The sequence below is a fragment of the Coffea arabica genome, chromosome 2c, assembly GCF_036785885.1.
Source record: "Coffea arabica cultivar ET-39 chromosome 2c, Coffea Arabica ET-39 HiFi, whole genome shotgun sequence".
Taxonomy (NCBI): Eukaryota; Viridiplantae; Streptophyta; class Magnoliopsida; order Gentianales; family Rubiaceae; genus Coffea; species Coffea arabica.
Genome location: NC_092312.1, coordinates 30,963,944 through 30,984,072, shown reverse-complemented (window position 1 = coordinate 30,984,072; position 20,129 = coordinate 30,963,944).

Sequence of the window (20,129 nt, the reverse complement as noted above, 5' to 3'; positions counted from 1 at the left end):
GACCCGCATGACATGTGACTTATTAATATATTAAGGCACAAGTTTTAATACTGGATTCTTTGACTTGTTTTCTAGTTTAAGAGATAATATGCCTATATTTATATAAAAGAAATTAGGGTTTCTCTAGTTTGAGTAAACCCAATAAAGTTAATTGAACGTTTAAATCTTACAAAGTCTATAAAGTTAGCCCACTAAGTATATAGTCTTATAAGGTATTTATGGATTTTAAAAACTTTGGGCTTGAATAATAAATTTGGATTAAGTTATGAATATGGACTTTTAGTCCAATAAGTTTTGATCCATTTGATTGGTTTAACTATATTTGACCAAATTTGACTAATTTGTTTGAATATATTTGATCAAATTTGATTGGTTTGACTACCTTTGACCAGAATTGATTGGGTTGACTAGATTTGACCAATTTGACTTGTTTGACCACGTTGTAATCATAGTTGACTTTGATCAAATTTGTCTTTGATCAAAATTTTGTGTAATTTTAAATTTGAATATTGGTATGATTATATATTTTTTGAAATAAATTAATTGAAACAATATGCCACCAAAGTGACATATTTTGCGAAAATTAATTTATTCTAAAATATAACTAGTTAGGTATTTGTTATTTTATGAATATTGATCGGTCCAAAGGAAGGTCAATGTTTAACAAAATTGCATATGCACTTGTGGTAATAAACACGTAATGATTATTCGATTTTTTTTTACATGTGAATTACAAATTGACTCAAAGAAAAATTTATTTTTTGACATGTTATATTGTCAGTATTTATTACTGCGCCAAGATATCATTTAGAAGTTAATATTTTTGTCCAAAAATAAAATATTAATGAAAACATTGTATCTTGAGATGGGTCTACCTTTATTTGAATTTATTATTATTTTGATGTATGTGAGTTAGTTTTAATTATTTTATGTTTTCTATTTAGTTGCGAATGATCTTATAAATGTTACTACCAACATCAATAATATTTCTATGCTCAATGGCACAAATTTCAAGTGCTCGAAAGAAAACCTCTTAATAGCTCTTGAAGTAATTGTGAGGGCTCGAAAGTTATTTTATATTTTTTTATATTTTTATTAAGCTAACTTATATTTTCTTTATTTTAATTTGCTTACCTTAATTTCTTGGTTATTTTAATGGTTGAGTCATGATTTTTAATCTTTTTCCTTATTTAAATGAGTGCATATTGAGTTTCGTATGTATTATATTAGTGTGACCAACTAGTGAGATGTGTGTAATAAATTTGGCGAACAAGAAGGAGTTTTGTGCAAAGGAAATTATGTGACAAAATGTGTTAAGAGTTAATTGAATGAGCACAAGATATGTTAGTGATTAGCGACAAAACAAGAGACAAAAAGATAGAGATGAACCAAATTTTGCCAAATGTCACTCATCTTCAAAGTTTTGACCAATACTAAGTTCATCCTATCCAAACCAAGCCTTGTATTTCATCACCATTCTTCTTCTTTCTCTTCTTGTGGTGGCCAAAATTTGAGAGCGGGAAAGGGAGAGAAAAACAAACTCAATTTTCAAGCTTTGATTTCTTGCTTGATTAGTAAGAAAATCAAAGAAAAATCCTTATCTACTCCGTAGATCTTTGAAACTAGTGTGGAAGAAAGCTCTTGGTGAAGTTTTGAAGGAAAAAAGCTCTTGATTTGCATTCCATCTTAGGGTTTAAGGTAAAAGTGCTAGGAACCATCTCTTTCTTTTTTTATCTTGAAATTTATCCGATATATGAAGCAAAAGAAGTTAAAGGAAGCATGCTTATGGAAGATTTCATGGATTTGTTAAGTGTTATTGAAATTCCCAACTTTGATGCAAGATATATGTAGTTTAGTTTAGAGTTTTATATATGTGAAATTTTGCTAGATTTCCTTGTCTAGAATATGTATCGTGCACCTTATGATATGTTATCTCGGTTGTTAGTGGTTTTGCCATGAAAATAGGGTTGGAATTTTAAGGTTAACTTGAGGAATTTGGGGAAGATGCTGCTGGAATTTTCCCTTGTTGGTCAAGTGATAGAGAGTGTGAGAGTCGAGGGGTAAGTTTAGAGTGATTTGGACTTACCTTACTCAAAATTACTTGAGAATACTTTGATTTTTGCACATAGGTTGGATTTTAATCAAAACCAAGCGATTTAAGAGGAGGAAAATGTTGTTTGCCTTAAAAATGTTTTATAGTTGGAAGTACTGTCTGGCTTTAAACTCGAGATTTTGCCACTTTCTTCAAAAAGTCATGTATACACTTAATGTATTTTTGCTCCATACTGTGCCTATAGTAGTGATGTGAGAACCCGAAAATTTTCTTATTTTTATAGAATATTACTGGAATATTTAAATGATTATTCACCCATTTTCTTCGAATTATTTATTTCGACCATTTTAAATCCATTTATATGGAACGACGCCTCTTTATATTTTTAAAGCATTTTGTTGAAAAATTCGCTTTTCGAAAATTTGTTTAGTCCGGAATGACGGGTGCACGTTTTTCTAGGCTATACTTGAATCGGGGGTGTATTAATATTGGAGAATTAAGAACGATCAATAATAGATTAAGAAAGATTAATGGAGGAATTAATACTCAATTCATGTGAGCACTCGTAAAATTATTATTTTTAAAACCCCTAATTTTGGCTCAATTAATTATTTATTTGAATTTTTGCCACGAATAATATTTTCTAGCCTTATTAGACCTAAGTACATGGTTTTATAGTTTCATTATATTTTTAAAGTGTCTCGTTTCAAAAATTATTTTCTTATAAGCTTGTTTAGTGAAAAGGTGAAAACGTGTCCAAACACTTTAGCCAATTGGGAATACAATAAGCTCGAAAATTTGAGACATATACAATGGTCCTAAAATAGGTAAATTTAGGTTTAAATACTCAAGTGATAGTTAGTGGTACGATCGTTATAAGAATTTCTCGAAGGTTTCATTTTATTGCGCCTAAATTGGAAATACGTGTTTTCACGTGCGCGCTTAATTGAGGGACTTTGGACCATTATTTTGGGACAATTAAGAATGAATAATATTTATATGAATGTAAGTGCCCTAGAGGTTTAGTGCACTAGTGCAACAAATTTAAGAGGAATCGAGCACAAAACGCGCGCGTATACGCACCTTTTGCGGTTGATTTTTGTGCCCTTAAAATATTAGACGTCAAACTTCATTTGTACGCAAAGGAATCAGATCAAAACATCCCTCTTTTCCTCTCATTCTGGCCGAGCAACAGCTGAAGCAAAACACCTTCAAATTTTGCAAATTTCACCTCCAAATCTTGCTCAAACCTCCACCAAATTTAACCAAAATTTAACTACACTTAACTCAACACTTGGGAAGTCCATCTAGCTGCAAAAGAAAGGAGCTCTCCACGGTTTTCTTCAGGCTTCAAAGGGCCGAAAATTCTGACTTGACCAACCATCAAAGTAGGTAATGATCTAATATCTTAAACTTGACCTATGGAGGTTAAATTATACATATGAGCTTGAATCTTCACATGGGTAGCTAGTATTGTTGGAAAATTTTGATGGTGGGCTCTATGAACTCCCACCTCTGTGTTGATGGCTAATTTCATGCTTGATGATGTCTATAATGTTAGATTAGTGCTTAAACTAGTGGATTATTGGTGGAAAATTGATGGAAACTCATGACGGGTGCAAAGGCCAAATCTGACCATTTTGCCCCTGTTTTGTTCTGCCACTTTAATGCAGAAATTTGAGAATTTAATGGCTTGATTGTGTTGTTTACATGTTGTAGTAGTTGTATAAAAATTGTAATCGAAAAATATTGAGTTTTGGTTGGTCAAATGAATTTATTTCCCAAAGCTAGTAATCTGGAAACTGTTTTCGTAATGACCAGACCAGTGTTTGTATTTCGGCCGTAACTTTGTCCTCCGATGTCGAAATCGAGTGCTGTTGGTGGCATTTGAAACTAGACATCCACACCTTTCCAACGGTGTAAAATTCACATTCTGGTTCCATGTGTGTGAGCCGCATCACTCTTCTGAATTCAGCTGTTCTGTTTCTCTGTTCCGTTGGAACGATTTGATGATGCTGCAACTTTAGGCTTAATTTCGAGCCCGTTGCATACTGAATCTTAAAATAATTTCTTCTGTGAAATTATAGCCCTATGAATTTAGTTTCTAACACTATCAACCATGCTCAAATCCGAGTTAAATTGAGTGATTTATTATCAAAATACGGTGATTGCCTTGTTCTTGAAAACCTTGGATTTAGACAGATTTTATGTGAGACTTGTTGTGGTCTTACTAAATGAATTTCTTGATGCTAAACACCTACCAATGTACCATGAATGTTTCTTAGACTTTTCTTGCATAAATGAACCATGTTTGGAGGTTTACCTTAGCCGAATGTTTGGAAACGGAGAGAAAGGGAGCTAAAGGCAGTTTTGCCTTAGTAATTTCAAAATTTTAGTTGATTGGTTAACCACCTTCCCGAAGGTATTTTTCTACGAAATTTGATAAAGAAATACCCTTCATATAGGAGTACTATACTGCCAAATTTGGTACCAATCCAAGTCCGTTTCGACACTTAACTAAAGGTCCAAAGTCGGAAACCCAAATCTGGAAATTGTTTAACAGTCTTGAATTTTTCCCAACTTTGAGCTACCATATCTTGGTGCTCGAAACTCCGATTCTCGATCCGCTTGTTCCGTCCTAAACCTTACTTGCATCTCTATTTGATTTATAAATTTCAAGGGCTGGTTTGCAACGAGTGAATTCTGCCGAATTTTCAAAGTTAGCGAAAAACCAACCCCGGCTCAATCCTGGGTGATCCGGAACAGCAACTTTAAACTCATTTTTGAATACCTTTCATTTAGATTCTTGGAACGGTGTCTTCTAAGAACTTTTAGTACTTTCAAAAACAATTCTAATGGTACCAATTTTAACAATTTTTAACTAGTAGAAAAGAAGTTATGATTTTTCAAAGATTTTACCAAAAAATCGAGAATTCTGGAATTTCAAAAGAAATCCGCGCGGGAAGCATTTTTCTAGAATCCGGCCTTGAATTCAGCCAGTTTCTGGCCGGATAGGCGGCCGGATTGTAGTTGGGATTTGAAAAAATGACGATGGCTACTGCCTCCAATCCAGCCGGATTGTGACGTGGCCAGTCCACTTTCAATTTCGGTCGTTTGTTTTGAGATTTATTCGCACGTACTCGTTTCCATCCAATGATTTCAGGAATAATAATCCGATATTACTCGAGTCTCGTACCTTTTTACGAATCCAACTTCAAAGACAAACTCAAACGAAATTTCCAAAATATTTCCAGACCACATTTGTGTTCGATCTCCTCGTCTTTTAGGGACTTATAGTAATGGTCTTCTATTCGATGTTCAAGCACGCACGAGGACCTCCAAGAGGACCCTACCGTGGATGTTTGAACACTCAATCTAACCTGCTTGCTTGCGTAACTTGGTGAGTGTCAAGTGTTTGACTACTTGAACTCTATGGATTTGATTACATGCTTAGCCTACTTGATTTTCTTTTGAAAATGGAGTCGAGTGTGTACTTTATCGCACTCGTTCTCATTTGAAAACAAATGACTCATGCTTAACATGGTTTGCCTGATTTATATGACCTGAAATACATGCTTAGACCTGTCAAATGCTTGAATATATGACATGGTATACTATGGCTGCATACGTCGTTTGAGTGAATCTCCTCGACACTTACATGGCACATGGGGGACGCCCAAACTCATAGGCCGACCTTGGAACTCGAGCCGGCATGGGCTTGGTCGGGAACCTCGGTGAGCCATGAGATTCACATGATAAGGTTGATCTATTGGAGAGATCTTGCTTGGCATACTCGTGGAGTATCGCCTCATAAATGTCGTGCGGGCCCGAAGCGGTGTATGGTGGATGGTTGAGAAGTAAGTGGTGATCTACGGTTTGAAAATATCAACCCGATTGACGGAGAGTCATCACGGGAAGATATACGAATGAACTAGCAAATCAAGTGGAACTTAGCTCCTGAGAGCTATCATATCCTTGAATCGTTTCTGTTTACATTTTGTTGGCATTGTTAATTACTTGCAAGTTATCACTTGAACTGTTACTTGGGCTTGTTACCTGAACTATGTGCCTGCATGTGTGTTCTTGGCCTCACGAGCGTTTTGCTCACCCTATAGATTTGTTTTCCTTAACAGGTTTGAACTCGGAGGCGTACTGGAGAAACCTTCCTGATGAGCTTTTGTTTAGGATTTCTATTATATTTTGGCTATGCCCTTGGTTTTGGGTTGTACTTTTGGAATTGAAATGTAACTTTTGGGACGTGATGTATATTTGGGAATTATGATGTACTTTGAACACCCGACGTGCGGGTTGGATAATGGATGACTATTATTAAACTTGAACGCTTTCGCATTTTCTGTATTTAAGTTATTTACGGGTGTTGGGTAGAGCGATAATAAGCTTGAATGGAATTGCTTGAGTCCTGGCGAGTGCTAAGCAGGCGTCCCGCGGATACCCTTTGGTTCGCCTTAGGGAGAAGTGGGGGCGTCACAGTTGGTATCAGAGTATAGGCTTTAGATCTTGTAGTGTATCCTAGGTTTAAAGTTTAGGATGCCTGACTGTGGGATTAATTTGAATATTATGTGAACTAGAGGATCTATTGTATCCTACGGGTTAAAGAAATTGGTTACTTGAGAGTTTCTTACTTGGGACTTGTAGAAATAAAAATTGAGGAATTAGCTGATGTTATATTGAAGGAAAATATGGGATGAGAAATTAGTAGTGAAAGATTGGATGAATTTGAATTATTATTATACTTGTAAGTGTGGAAAAAAGTGAGGCAATTATTAGTGCTGGCTAAAGAGGATAAGAGACCGAGATTTGATGGTCAAACTCCATGTATCGTGATTGTGAACCCAGATAAAAGAGTTTCAAATGAATAAAATGCATTTTCCTGCTCATTTACCTCCTAGAGAATTTATGCTTTGAAATTCTAAAGAAAAAATGAGGATGTACTAATTTTATTTTCAAACGATGATTGGAAATAATATATATATGCTTTAAGTATGTGTAATTCTTCAATTTTGGTAAATATGTGAATTTTACTTGAATTTCAATTTAAAAATTTGTGAATAATTGATGAGTTTGTTGAAATTTTGTATGTGATGGGCTGATACAAGGTTAAAATTTTCTAAACTAGATTTTCCCCCTTGATTGTATACTGGTGTATTCTCACACTTGAATTCGTCTATACTTTACAAATAATAATAATAATAATAATAATAATAATAATAATAATAATAATATCTTGAGTTTTCAGAAGAACGGCGGACTTATGTTTTTATAATGAAAATCTTGAACTTGGTAATATTTTTGTTACTTTAAATACTCTTCTTATGTTTTAAAATTCTTGGTTTTCAAGAAGGGTGAGCCTATCTTTAGGTGTACGGATTGAGGGAACTTTGAAATATAGAGTAATCGCATTCAAGAACACGCAGTTAGTGTGAATTGATTTGGTTTCCATTTGACACGTAAGTTAGCAAGTTGTACTTATTTCTTGGGTTTGAACTTGGAGCTTGAGACTTTAACTATAAAACCCTAAGACTGGTTATTCTTGGAGATGATGGTGCTCTGGTTGGTGGCTTGCTTATTAAAGATTTTGAACTTCGAATGGATAACCTTTGGTTTCTGCTTGTGTTATGGTTTGATTGGATCTAATTTCGTAAAGGCAAGTGATCTGATTGGAATTAGTGATATTCGGACCCATTGGTTTAATTAAGGACTTAGGAAGGGTGGTGCACACCGTGAGACCTTTTGTATTCCGCTTGCATATACTTCTACATTTTGTGACCCTTAATTGCCTATATACAGTATTTGACATATTGGGCTTGTTTTGTGACTTCTTAACTCGTACTATAACCTTCGATACATGTAAAGAATCATGTCTTGATTCTAAATATTTTTGCAACTTGTATATGCATTAAGTTCTTTTATGATTAATTATTCCTTTTCTTGCGCTTATAGACTCCTATTAAGTATGGTAGTAGGAATAGGAAAAAGGGGTTGTAACCGAGGGCTTAGACAACCCTGTACTCGTGAGAAAAATTGATGGATAGTCTTATATAATTTAATGAGATCCTAGTACTGAATATGAATCGAAAATAAATCAGAAGATTAGATCTACCAGTGTATAATGGATTAACCTAGTTGGGAACTTAGTGAGATTTTCCTGTGTGAAATTTTAATAGCTGCTTTATACGTATATTATGATTGGTCCTGTGGCCATATTTCAACTTTTGTGAAAGTTTAAACTTCAAAAGTATTTCGTGGGTTCGGTGAGATGACTTGAACTCATTACCAATTTGTTCTACTTGAACAAAAGCGCTTTCAATTTTACTTGACTAATCCTATACCCAGATTCACTTGTTTTACTTTTCACAAAATTTATATATGTATGTATATATATATATATGTATACACATTTTGAACTCGTTTGAGACTCGAAATCAGATAGAGTTCAAGTTCGAATCTTTCTTAGGAACATGAATGCCTATTTGTTATGAATCAGAGATTAGAAATGATCGGATTTTATGTACCAGTAGAGTTAACTCTTGGTTGGATAAAAGGGTGGTAAAGGTATTGGATCACAGGTTATGCGAATATGAGCCTACATGTTTACGTATCTTTCTTAAAAGTATTTTCTAAAATATACGCCTTACTCGAACATAGATTTAACTCGAAACTTTGAGGAAAAGTGTTGGAACACCCTCCATGTATATGTTATAATTATTATGTATATGTTTTAAAAATCATGCATTAAGTTGCATGATTAATATTCTTAAATCTATTTGAGAGATTTTAAATATGTATTGATGATTGTGGTTAAACATTATTTGAAATCTCTTACTAAGAAAATTTAGTTTTGGATCGTGAAGAAAATTTGTACCTTTAACCCTAATTTTAAAAATTTTGAATTGTATTTTGCCACAGATACAATCAAAATACATCAAAAGTCTTGACCTTATCTTGTAAGTCATGATTGGTTTGATTTAGACAAAATTTTGAGGAAAGGGATTTTGGTCCTACTAGTGCGTAACAGTTTTTTTGTTAGGATTTGGAACTTGTTTCATATGGCGTGTAATTTATGGTTTCACTACACACGGGAGTAAGACCTTAGAATGGAAGTACATATCATTATATCAAGAGGTATTACTTTAGTCGTGTGTGTGGATTTTCTTAAGTATCATTCGAGGAGAGGGAAGAGTAAATATACCTGGATGACTTAGATGCGTGAGAATTTACAGGTTGTGGATAGTTGAGCTTCAAATTCTGATTTGCTACTTATTTAGATGCTTGAGCTGTTGATAGGCTAACAGTCAGGATTAAGAAAATGGATGAATGAAAAGTTTGGAAGAGATGCGTATAGAAATAGAAATTCTTCACAAGGAGTTGGAATTCCAAACTAAATTGGTTGAATTCTGGGAAGAAAAAAAAAAGTCGAGAACTTAGGGTTGAAGATGGGATCCAATGTTTAATCGCCAATTTGAGATATTAAAAGTTGTGAGATTTGGGTGAGTGAAAGGAAATATTTGATGGCTTGAATGAGCCTAACGATTAGGGACCGGATGTTATATTTGGAATGGACGCTTGAGGCTATATATACATAGATTATTGAGATTTGAACAATGAGACTATTAAGAACAAATGCTCCATAACCTCACATAAACGAGAATTATAATCAAGGGTCAGGAGCAGCGAATAAGGGATTTAAAATAGAGTTACTACCAACCGGAAATCCTAGAAACTGATGTGCTTAAAACCACTTCCAATTCAAGATGGGGATGCTTGAATTTTCAGTTATGCCAATTGGGTTGACTAATGTATTAGCAGCAATTATTGCATTAATGCATCAAGGTTTTAAATCGTAATAGGATTAATCTGTGATGGCATTTATTGATGATGTATTGATATACCCTAAAGTTTGAGAAGATCATGAAAAAAATACCTAATGGTAGTTTTACAAACCCCGAAAGAACGCTAACTTTTGTTAAATTCAATAAATGTGAGTTCGATGGGAAGAAATAACCTTTTTAAGTTATATAATATCTAAGGAAGAAATTATTGTTAACTCAGCTTAAGTGGAAGCTGTTTAAGAGGAAATGACTAGAAAAACCTACCGAAATTTGGAGTTCTTAGAGGTAGTCGAATATTACCTTGGTTTGATCAGGGACTTCTAAGGATACGAGACTTGGCAAGTTATTTGAGATTTTAAATGTGAGGAAGAATTTGAAGGTGAAAATCGTTTAACCAGTGCACTTGTGTTGGCTTTACCGAGCGGATAAGGTGATTTTATGATTTATACAGATGGTTCAAAGGATGGTTTAGAATATATATTAATAATATATAATGAGGTGATTGTATATGCCTTCTGAAAGTTAAAATCTCCCGGAAGAAAGTAATCAACTCATGATTTGGAGTGAGTTGGAAAACGTAAGTCAATGATTGATCTGATAGGCTTAACCATGAAGGGAATGATACTGTTCTAAGTATGAATTTCGAACACGAAATTCCTTTCAAGGAGGGGAGGATGTGAGAACCCGAAAATTTTCTTATTTTTATAGAATATTACTGGAATATTTAAATGATTATTCACCTATTTTCTTCAAATTATTTATTTCGACCATTTTAAATCCATGTATATGGAACGACGCCACTTTATATTTTTAAAGCGTTTTGTTGAAAAATTCGCTTTTCGAAAATTTGTTTAGTCCGGAACGACGGGTGCACGTTTTTCTAGGCTATACTTGAATCGGGAGTGTATTAATATTGGAGAATTAAGAACGATCAATAATAGATTAAGAAAGATTAAAGGAGGAATTAATACTCAATTCACGTGAGGACTCGTAAAATTATTATTTTTAAAACCCCTAATTTTGGCTCAATTAATTATTTATTTGGATTTTTACCACGAATATTATTTTCTAACCTTATTAGATCTAAGTACATGGTTTTATAGTTTCGTTATATTTTTAAAGTGTCTCGTTTCAAAAATTATTTTCTTATAAGCTTGTTTAGTGAAAAGGTGAAAACGTGTCCAAACACTTTAGCCAATTGGGAATACAATAAGCTCGAAAATTTGAGACATATACAATGATCCTAAAATAGGTAAATTTAGGTTTAAATACTCAAGTGATAGTTAGTGGTACGATTGTTATAAGAATTTCTCGAAGGTTTCATTTTATTGCGCCTAAATTGGAAATACGTGTTTTCACGTGCGCGCTTAATTGAGGGACTTTGAACCATTATGTTGGGACAATTAAGAATGAATAATATTTATATGAATGTAAGTGCCCTAGAGGTTTAGTGCACTAGTGCAACAAACTTAAGAGGAATCGAGCACAAAACGCGCGCGTATACGCACCTTTTGCGGTTGATTTTTGTGCCCTTAAAATATTAGACGTCAAACTTCATTTGTACGCAAAGGAATCAGATCAAAACATCCCTCTTTTCCTCTCATTCTGGCCGAGCAACAGCTGAAGCAAAACACCTTCAAATTTTGCAAATTTCACCTCCAAATCTTGCTCAAACCTCCACCAAATTCAACCAAAATTTAACTACACTTAACTCTACACTTGGGAAGTCCATCTAGCTGCAAAAGAAAGGAGCTCTCCACGGTTTTCTTCAGGCTTCAAAGGGCCGAAAATTCTGACTTGACCAACCATCAAAGTAGGTAATGATCCAATACCTTAAACTTGTCCTATGGAGGTTAAATTATATATATGAGCTTGAATCTTCACATGGGTAGCTAGTATTGTTGGAAAATTTTGATGGTGGGCTCTATGAACTCCCACCTCTGTGTTGATGGCTAATTTCATGCTTGATGATGTCTATAATGTTAGATTAGTGCTTAAACTAGTGGATTATTGGTGGAAAATTGATGGAAACTCATGACGGGTGCAAAGGCCAAATCTGACCATTTTACCCCTATTTTGTTCGGCCACTTTAATGCAAAAATTTGAGAATTTAATGGCTTGACTGTGTTGTTTACATGTTGTAGTAGTTGTATAAAAATTTTCATTGAAAAATATTGAGTTTTGGTTGGTCAAATGAATTTATTTCCCAAAGCTAGTAATCTGGAAACTGTTTTCGTAATGACCAGACCAGTGTTCGTATTTCGGCCGTAACTTTGTCCTCCGATGTTCAAATCGAGTGCCGTTCATGGCATTAGAAACTAGACGTCCACACCTTTCCAACGGTGTAAAATTCACATTCTAGTTCCATGTGTGTGAGCCGCACGACTCTTCTGAATTCAGCTGTTCTGTTTCTCTGTTCCGTTGGAATGATTTGATGATGCTGCAACTTTAGGCTTAATTTCGAGCCAGTTGCATGCTGAATCTTAAAATGATTTCTTCTGTGAAATTATATCCCTATGACTGTAGTTTCTAACACTATCAACTATGCTCAAATCCGAGTTAAATTGAGTGAGTTATGATCAAAATATGGTGACTGCCTTGTTCTTGAAAACCTTGGATTTAGACAGATTTGATGTGAGACTTGTTGTGGTCTTACTATATGAATTTATTGGTACTAAATACCTACCAAATGTACAATGAATGTTTCTTAGACTTTTTTTGCACAAATGAACCATGTTTGGAGGTTTTCCTTAGCCGAATGTTTGGAAACGGAGAGAAAGGGAGCTAAAGGCAGTTTTGCCTTAGTAATTTGAAAACTTTGGTTGATTGGTTAACCACCTTCCCGAAGGTATTTTTCCATAAAATTTGATAGAGAAATACCCTTCATATAGGAGTACTATACCGCAAAATTTGGTACCAATCCATGTCCGTTTCGACACTTAACTAAAGGTCCAAAGTCGGAAACCCAAATCTGGAAATTGTTCAACAGTCTTGAATTTTTTCCATCTTTGTGGTCGAAACTCCGATTCTCGATCCGCTTGTTCTGCCCTAAACCTTACTTGCATCTCTAATTGAGATATAAATTTCAAGGGCTGGTTTGCAACGAGTGAATTCTGTCGAATTTCCAAAGCTAGCGAAAAACCAACCCCGGCTCAATCCTGGGTGATCCGGAACAGTAATTTTAAACTCATTTTTTAATACCTTCCATTTAGATTCATGGAACGGTGTCTTCTAGGTACTTTTAGTACCTTCAAAAACGATTCCAACGATACCAAGTTTATCAATTTTTGACTAGTAGAAAAGAAATTATGATTTTTCAAAGATTTTACCAAAAAATCGAGAATTCTGAAATTTCAAAATAAATCCGCGCGGAAAGCATTTTTCTAGAATCCGGCCTTGAATCCGGCCAGTTTCTGGCCGGATAGAAGCCCGGATTGTAGTTGGGATTTGAAAAAATGAGGATGGCTACTGCCTCCAATTCGGCCAGATATCCGCCCAGATTCCGGCCGGATTGTGACGTGGCCAGTCCACTTTCAACTTCGGTCATTCATTTTGAGATTTATTCCCGCATACTCGTTTCCATCCAATGATTTCAGGAATAATAATCTGATATTACTCGAGTCTAGTACCTTTTTACGAATCCAACTTCAAAGACAAATTCAAACGAAATTTCCAAAATATTTCCAGACCACATTTGTGTTCGATCTCCTCGTCTCTTAGGGACCTATAGTAATGGTCTTCTATTCGATGTTCAGGCACGCACGAGGACCTCCAAGAGGACCCTACCGTGGATGTTTGAACACTCAATCCAACCTGCTTGCTTGCGTAACTTGGTGAGTGTCAAGTGTTTGACTACTTGAACTCTATGGATTTGATTACATGCTTAACCTACTTGATTTTCTTTTGAAAATGGAGTCGAGTGTGTATTTTATCGCACTCGTTCTCATTTGAAAATAAATGACTCATGCTTAACATGATTTGCCTGATTTACATGACCTGAAATACATGCTTAGACCTGTCAAATGCTTGAATATATGACATGGTATGCTATGGCTGCATACGTCGTTGGAGTGAATCTCCTCGACACTTACATGACACATGGGGGACGCCCAAACTCATAGGCCGACCTTGGAACTCGAGCCAGCATGGGCTTGGTCGGGAACCTCGGTGAGTCATGAGATTCACATGATAAGCTTGATCTATTGGAGAGATCTTACTTGGCATACTCGTGGAGTATCGCCTCATAAATGTCGTGCGGGCCTGAAGCGGTGTATGGTGGACGGTTGGGAAGTAAGTGGTGATCTACGGTTTGGAAATATCAATCCGGTTGACGGAGAGTCATCACGGGAAGATATACGAATGAACTGGCAAAGCAAGTGGAACTTAGCTCCTGAGAGATACCATATCCTTGAATCGTTTCTGTTTACATTTTGTTAGCATTGTTAATTACTTGCAAGTTATCACTTGAACTGTTACTTGGGTTTGTTACCTGAACTATGTGCCTGCATGTGTGTTCTTGGCCTCACGAGCGTTTTGCTCACCCTATAGATTTGTTTTCCTTAACAGGTTTGAACTCGGAGGCGTACTGGAGAAACCCTCCTAATGAGCTTTTGTTTAGGATTTCTATTATATTTTGGCTATGCCCTTGGTTTTGGGTTGTACTTTTGGAATTGAAATGTAACTTTTGGGGCGTGATGTATATTTGGGAATTATGATGTATTTTGAACACCCGACGTGCGGGCTGGATAATGGATGACTATTGTTAAGCTTGAACGCTTTCGTATTTTCTGTATTTAAGTTATTTACGTGTGTTGGGTAGAGCGATAATAAGCTTGAATAGAATTGCTTGAGTCCTGGCGAGAGCTAAGCAGGCGTCCCGCGGATACCCTTTGGTTCGCTTTAGGGAGAAGTGGGGGCGTCACAAGTGAGCTGCATTTATGTGATTTTTCCATTGGTTTTCACATGTACAAGGTGTGATTTTTGAACCGCTATGTTGGAAGTTTGATAGCTTGTTACTATATGATATTTGATCGTAGATTTCGAGAGTAGCTAGGAGGCAGAGTTTGAGCTTGAAGTTGCTAGACCTTAATTGGTTGGTGAAGGTTTTAAATTGCATGATAGAACTTTTCGCTTGATTGAAAAGTTCTCTTGTTGTGATTCGATAATACTTGACTTGTTTGGTTGGGCGAGTTTGTACTTTATTGCACTTGCTCTAACTTGACTAACGTATTGTGTACTGTTTTGTAAGTGAATTGATATTCATGTGCATGATTTGAAAGTAACTACCTGGGATCCTAAATCCCATCAGCTAGTTAATCGAATCGAACAAGCAAGGATTTGGTCGAGAAAATTGATGAATCATCGGTACTGTTTACTGTTTATTTCACTGGATTTGGTCCACTAAATTTGCTATACTTGAGTATTACCTTCACTATTATCTTTGGAGTTCAGACCCGGTAGGGGGTTAATTAGTGAACGGAGATTGGAGATAAGCGGTGCTCTACTGGACTTATTACTATATTCCCCTGATTGACGGAGTGTCAATGGATCCTGATCAAGTTACTGCTGAACTAGCTCGCCAGAGCAAACTTATTCTTATGCATGAAAGTGTTAATTGCTTATCTGAGTTGTTTACTTGAAATGTTACTGACTTATCTTGTGAACGTTTACTTTGTTTAGTTTGAGATTGGGATATATGTAACTACCAACTTGCTACTTCATTTGCATGTTGTCTTGGAACCTTACTGGCTGATAGCTCACTTCATTAATTTATTTTTCTTATAAGGAGCGAAAATGTGGGCGTGTGAGTTGGAGAAAACTAGCGTTTTGGTCTAGATCCCTTGTCTTTTGCTTTAGTGTTCTTTTAGTTTTAGCGATTTGACTTGAGTTTGAATCTCTTGTTATATTATGGGTCTATATGGGAACTTGATGACCACGAATGTATATATTTAAGTTTTGAAATTGCTATTGCTTTTGCTATCGAGATTCATGTATTGTATTGGGACTTATGCGTGAGACTTGATAAGAGTTGGGCAACCGGTCCGCCAAATCTTGGGGTACACCCTGAGGGGAGGTGGAGTCGTCACAGGTGATATCAGAGCTTATATTTGAATTTGATCTAGATGAATTGAGTGTCTAGTAGTTGTGACAATTTAAGCACGAATATCTAAGTCTGAGAACTTAGAGTGTTAGGTGGCCAACTTTGTTTCATTTGTCTAAATTTCTTATTTTCTTGATACTTGCTTGTAATATAGGAAATGGAAGGAGACAGTGAGAACGAGAATCCTGAACGGTCTCACTGAGTGCTTGGTTACCAGAAACATCCAGGAGAACCTATTCATCATTGGGTTTCGGGACGCAAGGTGAGACACTGTAACTGTTGGAGGACTTACTCATACCCTGATCGAGTGGTCCTAGTTATAGAGGACGAGAGGTGAAGGTTGGCCAATGCCAACAATAGGGTTCAAACTGAGATCCAATGTGTGATGACTTGAAAATTCACTTATATTTTTCTTATAATTCCCACTTATTTTGAATAAGTTAATTTATAATTTCTTTACTACTAATTTACTCTCTCAATAGTGGTAATAAATCAAAGAATCGAGAGTTTTACTTTTACTTTTATAGTTAGAGCAAATTAGGGTTTTGTGCACTTTGGTCGTGTGATAACTTGGTGAGGTATGTACTAAATTTGGTGGATAAGAGTGAGTATTAGATAAGAGGAAGTGTGTGATTAGAAGTGCTATTAATAAGTTAGTGAATTATCAATTAAAACACAAGTACGCGAGAGTTAAGGAAAATAGACTTGAATCGACGTGCATCGTTTGTTACCGATTGAGCACACAACTTGATTACTACTTTCTTATCGTAATATTCTTGTTTCTATTTCACTTAAATCTCCCTAAATTAACCCTTAAATCAGCCACCATTATTGACTAAGGAAAAGGAAGAAAAGATCTTAAATGACAAGTGTTGGCAATCCATGGAAGTTCGACCAAGACATTTTCCTTTCTTCTTATCTTTCCTTTTGGCTAAGTTTCCTTCATTTTCCTCTTGTGTTGGATGAAATTTAGGAGAGAAAAAGAGAGAAGAAACCTTCAATTCCAACCTTGATTTTGATTGTTTGAGTTGAGATCACACAAACCAAACTGATTAAACTTACCTCTTGATACTTAGGAAGCTAGGAATGGTGAAAATCTTGGGAGAAAGTGGTTGGTTCTTCAATTTCAAGAAGACTTTTGGAAGGTTGAAGTTCATCTACTTCTTGTTTTACCTTAATCTTGTTAAATATGCTATAGAAATTTTGAATCCTAGAAAATATTGGATACTCTAGTTTGGTGGTGATTCATGAAATTTCAGCTAAGGTTTATATTTTCAGCTTTGATTATTGATGTCTAACTAGCAAATGTTGTTATTGAACTTAGAAATGGAATTTGTGAAGTAATTAGTGGCATGATTGTTACTTTTTAGAGTTGAAAGTTGAATTTCCAACTTTGATGAATAGTTTTAGGGTTGATATGCAAAATTTCAGCATTTGATAGTGAATTTTAGTCAATTTCCTGAGCTTGCCGGTAGTTGTAGGAGATGAAGTAGAACCTGAATTTTATACCATTGGAAACCTCTATGAATCTAGTTTTAAACACCGCTGACAGAGCTCAATTTCGCTTTTTCTACACCAAGTTACAACTATTTTACCAAAACTGTTCAGTTATCCTGTTTTGGCTCTGACAGAATTTTTATGTCTCTATTTTTGTCAATTTTGACCCTGATAATGTTTGAACAGGGGTTTAATTCCGGTGTCAAAGTTGTAGACTTATGTCTTTGCTTCAAAACGCCATCAAATTTACTTCGATCTGATATCCCTAGCTATAATTATGACCAAAAAATTGAAGGATGACAAATCTGTTACTTATAATTTCTTCTTTAAACTGGTTTCTAGTTTTGATATCCATGGTGTTAGCCTTGGTTCCTATCTTTTGATATTTACAAAACAAATAGATGATACTAATATTTTTTCAAGATATACTTTCAGTTATGAAGTCATTTGATTCCACGAACTAATGCAATTGAAAGAAGACAAAGTATGCTGAAGCTGTCGGACGCTCAAGAAGTCAGGATCGGACGTCCGATAATCGTTGCGACACTTCGGACGCAGAAAACCAGCCTACTGGACGTCCGAAAGAATTGAGGAAAAATTTTCAATTTTACATCATACCTTCGGACGCAGAAAACCAACCTACCGGACGTCCGAAAGAATTGAAGAAAAATTCTTAAACTCTCTGCCTGCTGTCGGACGCACAAAACAGGGCTATCGGACGTCCGACACTCCAACGGCTAGTTGACTCTTCAACTACTTTCTATCCGTTGGAAGCATTAATAAGGCACTTTCTTGGTCCTATATAAATAGTGGTTGATCAGATATTTCAAATAACTTTTGCACACTGAAGATACAAAAGATCTAGAGAAATTTTAGTGAAAAAATACTCTTCAAAGAAGATTTGTAGTTTTAGTGGTGTGAGGTTCATTGTAAGCTTTTCATTTGTGAGTGAATACTTCATGAGTGTAACTCTGTGAGGGTTGTCCTGAGGGATAGTAAAACGTCCTGACTTGACCGAGTGGAGTTCGGGGCAAAGAGGAGGTGAACCTTCCTTTGTACACAAGAGTGATTGTAATTCATCAACTTGAAGTAGCTTGTTTGAATTACCCTACAAGCTCAAGAGGAGTTGGATAGTTAATTGGTTTGCAATTCTTTCCTTTTTATTTACTTATTGTTACGTTTGTGATCTTTTAATTGCTTATCGATTGGCTTTTCGATTGGTTGTTTTCGTTCCTTACAATTGGTATCAGAGTTTGGTCTCCTAGAGATTAAATTCAATCGGTTTTGGAGTAAATATGACAACCAATAATGCCATGTTTTTTTAAGGACATTCTGTCATTAGACCACCTATGTTTAATGGGTCAAATTATTTGAGTTGGAAAGAAAGAATGTTATCTTTTTGTAATCTGTTGATATTGAATTGTGGTTTATTATTAGTGAAGGTCCATATGATGCCTCTCTTATAAATGAAAATACTCGTACATCTAGACCAAAAACTAGAAATGAACTGACTGCTGTGGATAGAGCTCATCTCACCTTAAATGCAAAAGCCATGAATGTGTTATATTGTGCTTTGGACTCAAATGAATCTATTAGAGTCAAAGGGTGCAAGGCAGCCAAGGAAATTTGGGATAAACTGAGAGAAATTTATGAAGTTAGTGAGAATGTTAGAAAACAAAAGAAGTCCATTCTAGTTACAAAGTATGAATCCTTCAAGATGGAACCTCATGAAAACATTTGTACTGTAGATTCAATGATCTTATTATAGATTTAGAGGTGCTGGAAAAAGAATATTCTCTAGGTGAGAAAAATAGAAAAATCCTGAATGCCTTGTCCAATGATTGGGAAAATAAAGTGACTGCTATTGAGGAGGTTAAAGATTTGAATATTATGACTATTGAATCTCTTATTAATTCTCTAACCTCTTATGAGCTGAAACTTAAGACTAAGATGCAAGAGAAAGAGGATGCAAAAGTGCGAAAGAATATTGCTCTAAATGCATCTCAAGATGAAGATGATTCTGCCTCCCTAGATGAAGAAGATGTGGAAGTTGATGACAGTGACCTTGCTCTCATCACAAGAAGTTTCAAGAGAATTCTCAACAAAAAGAGATTTAGAAGAGGAGGACCTAGCAATTCAGATTCTAATCAATTCAACAATGCAAGAAATAATGGAAGATATGAGGCCAACAAAAAGCAAGTAACAAATGCTTTGAATGCGGCCAATCTAGACACTATGCAAATGAGTGTCCAATGAAGAAGAGGAAAAGTGAAAGAAAACCAAGATTCAACAATTTCCAGTTCACATGAAATGAGTGCAACTCCGATGGTGAAATTGAAGAAGAAGAAGAATCTGCTCAATTAGCTTTTATGGCCATTGGAGATGATGAGATTACACCTTCTAACTCTCAATTTGAAAGTGATGATGAAACTGATGATGATATTGAATCTTTTATTATAAAATTGCATGATAGTTTGAAAGAATTCTATACTAGAAACAAGGAGTTAAAATAGAAAATTAGTGTTTGTTTCGAGATAATGCAAATCTTTTTCAACAAAATAAAAAGTTGATTGCTGAAAATGATTACTTCAAAAAGAGTGAGACTATTTTACATTTGGAGCTTGATAGA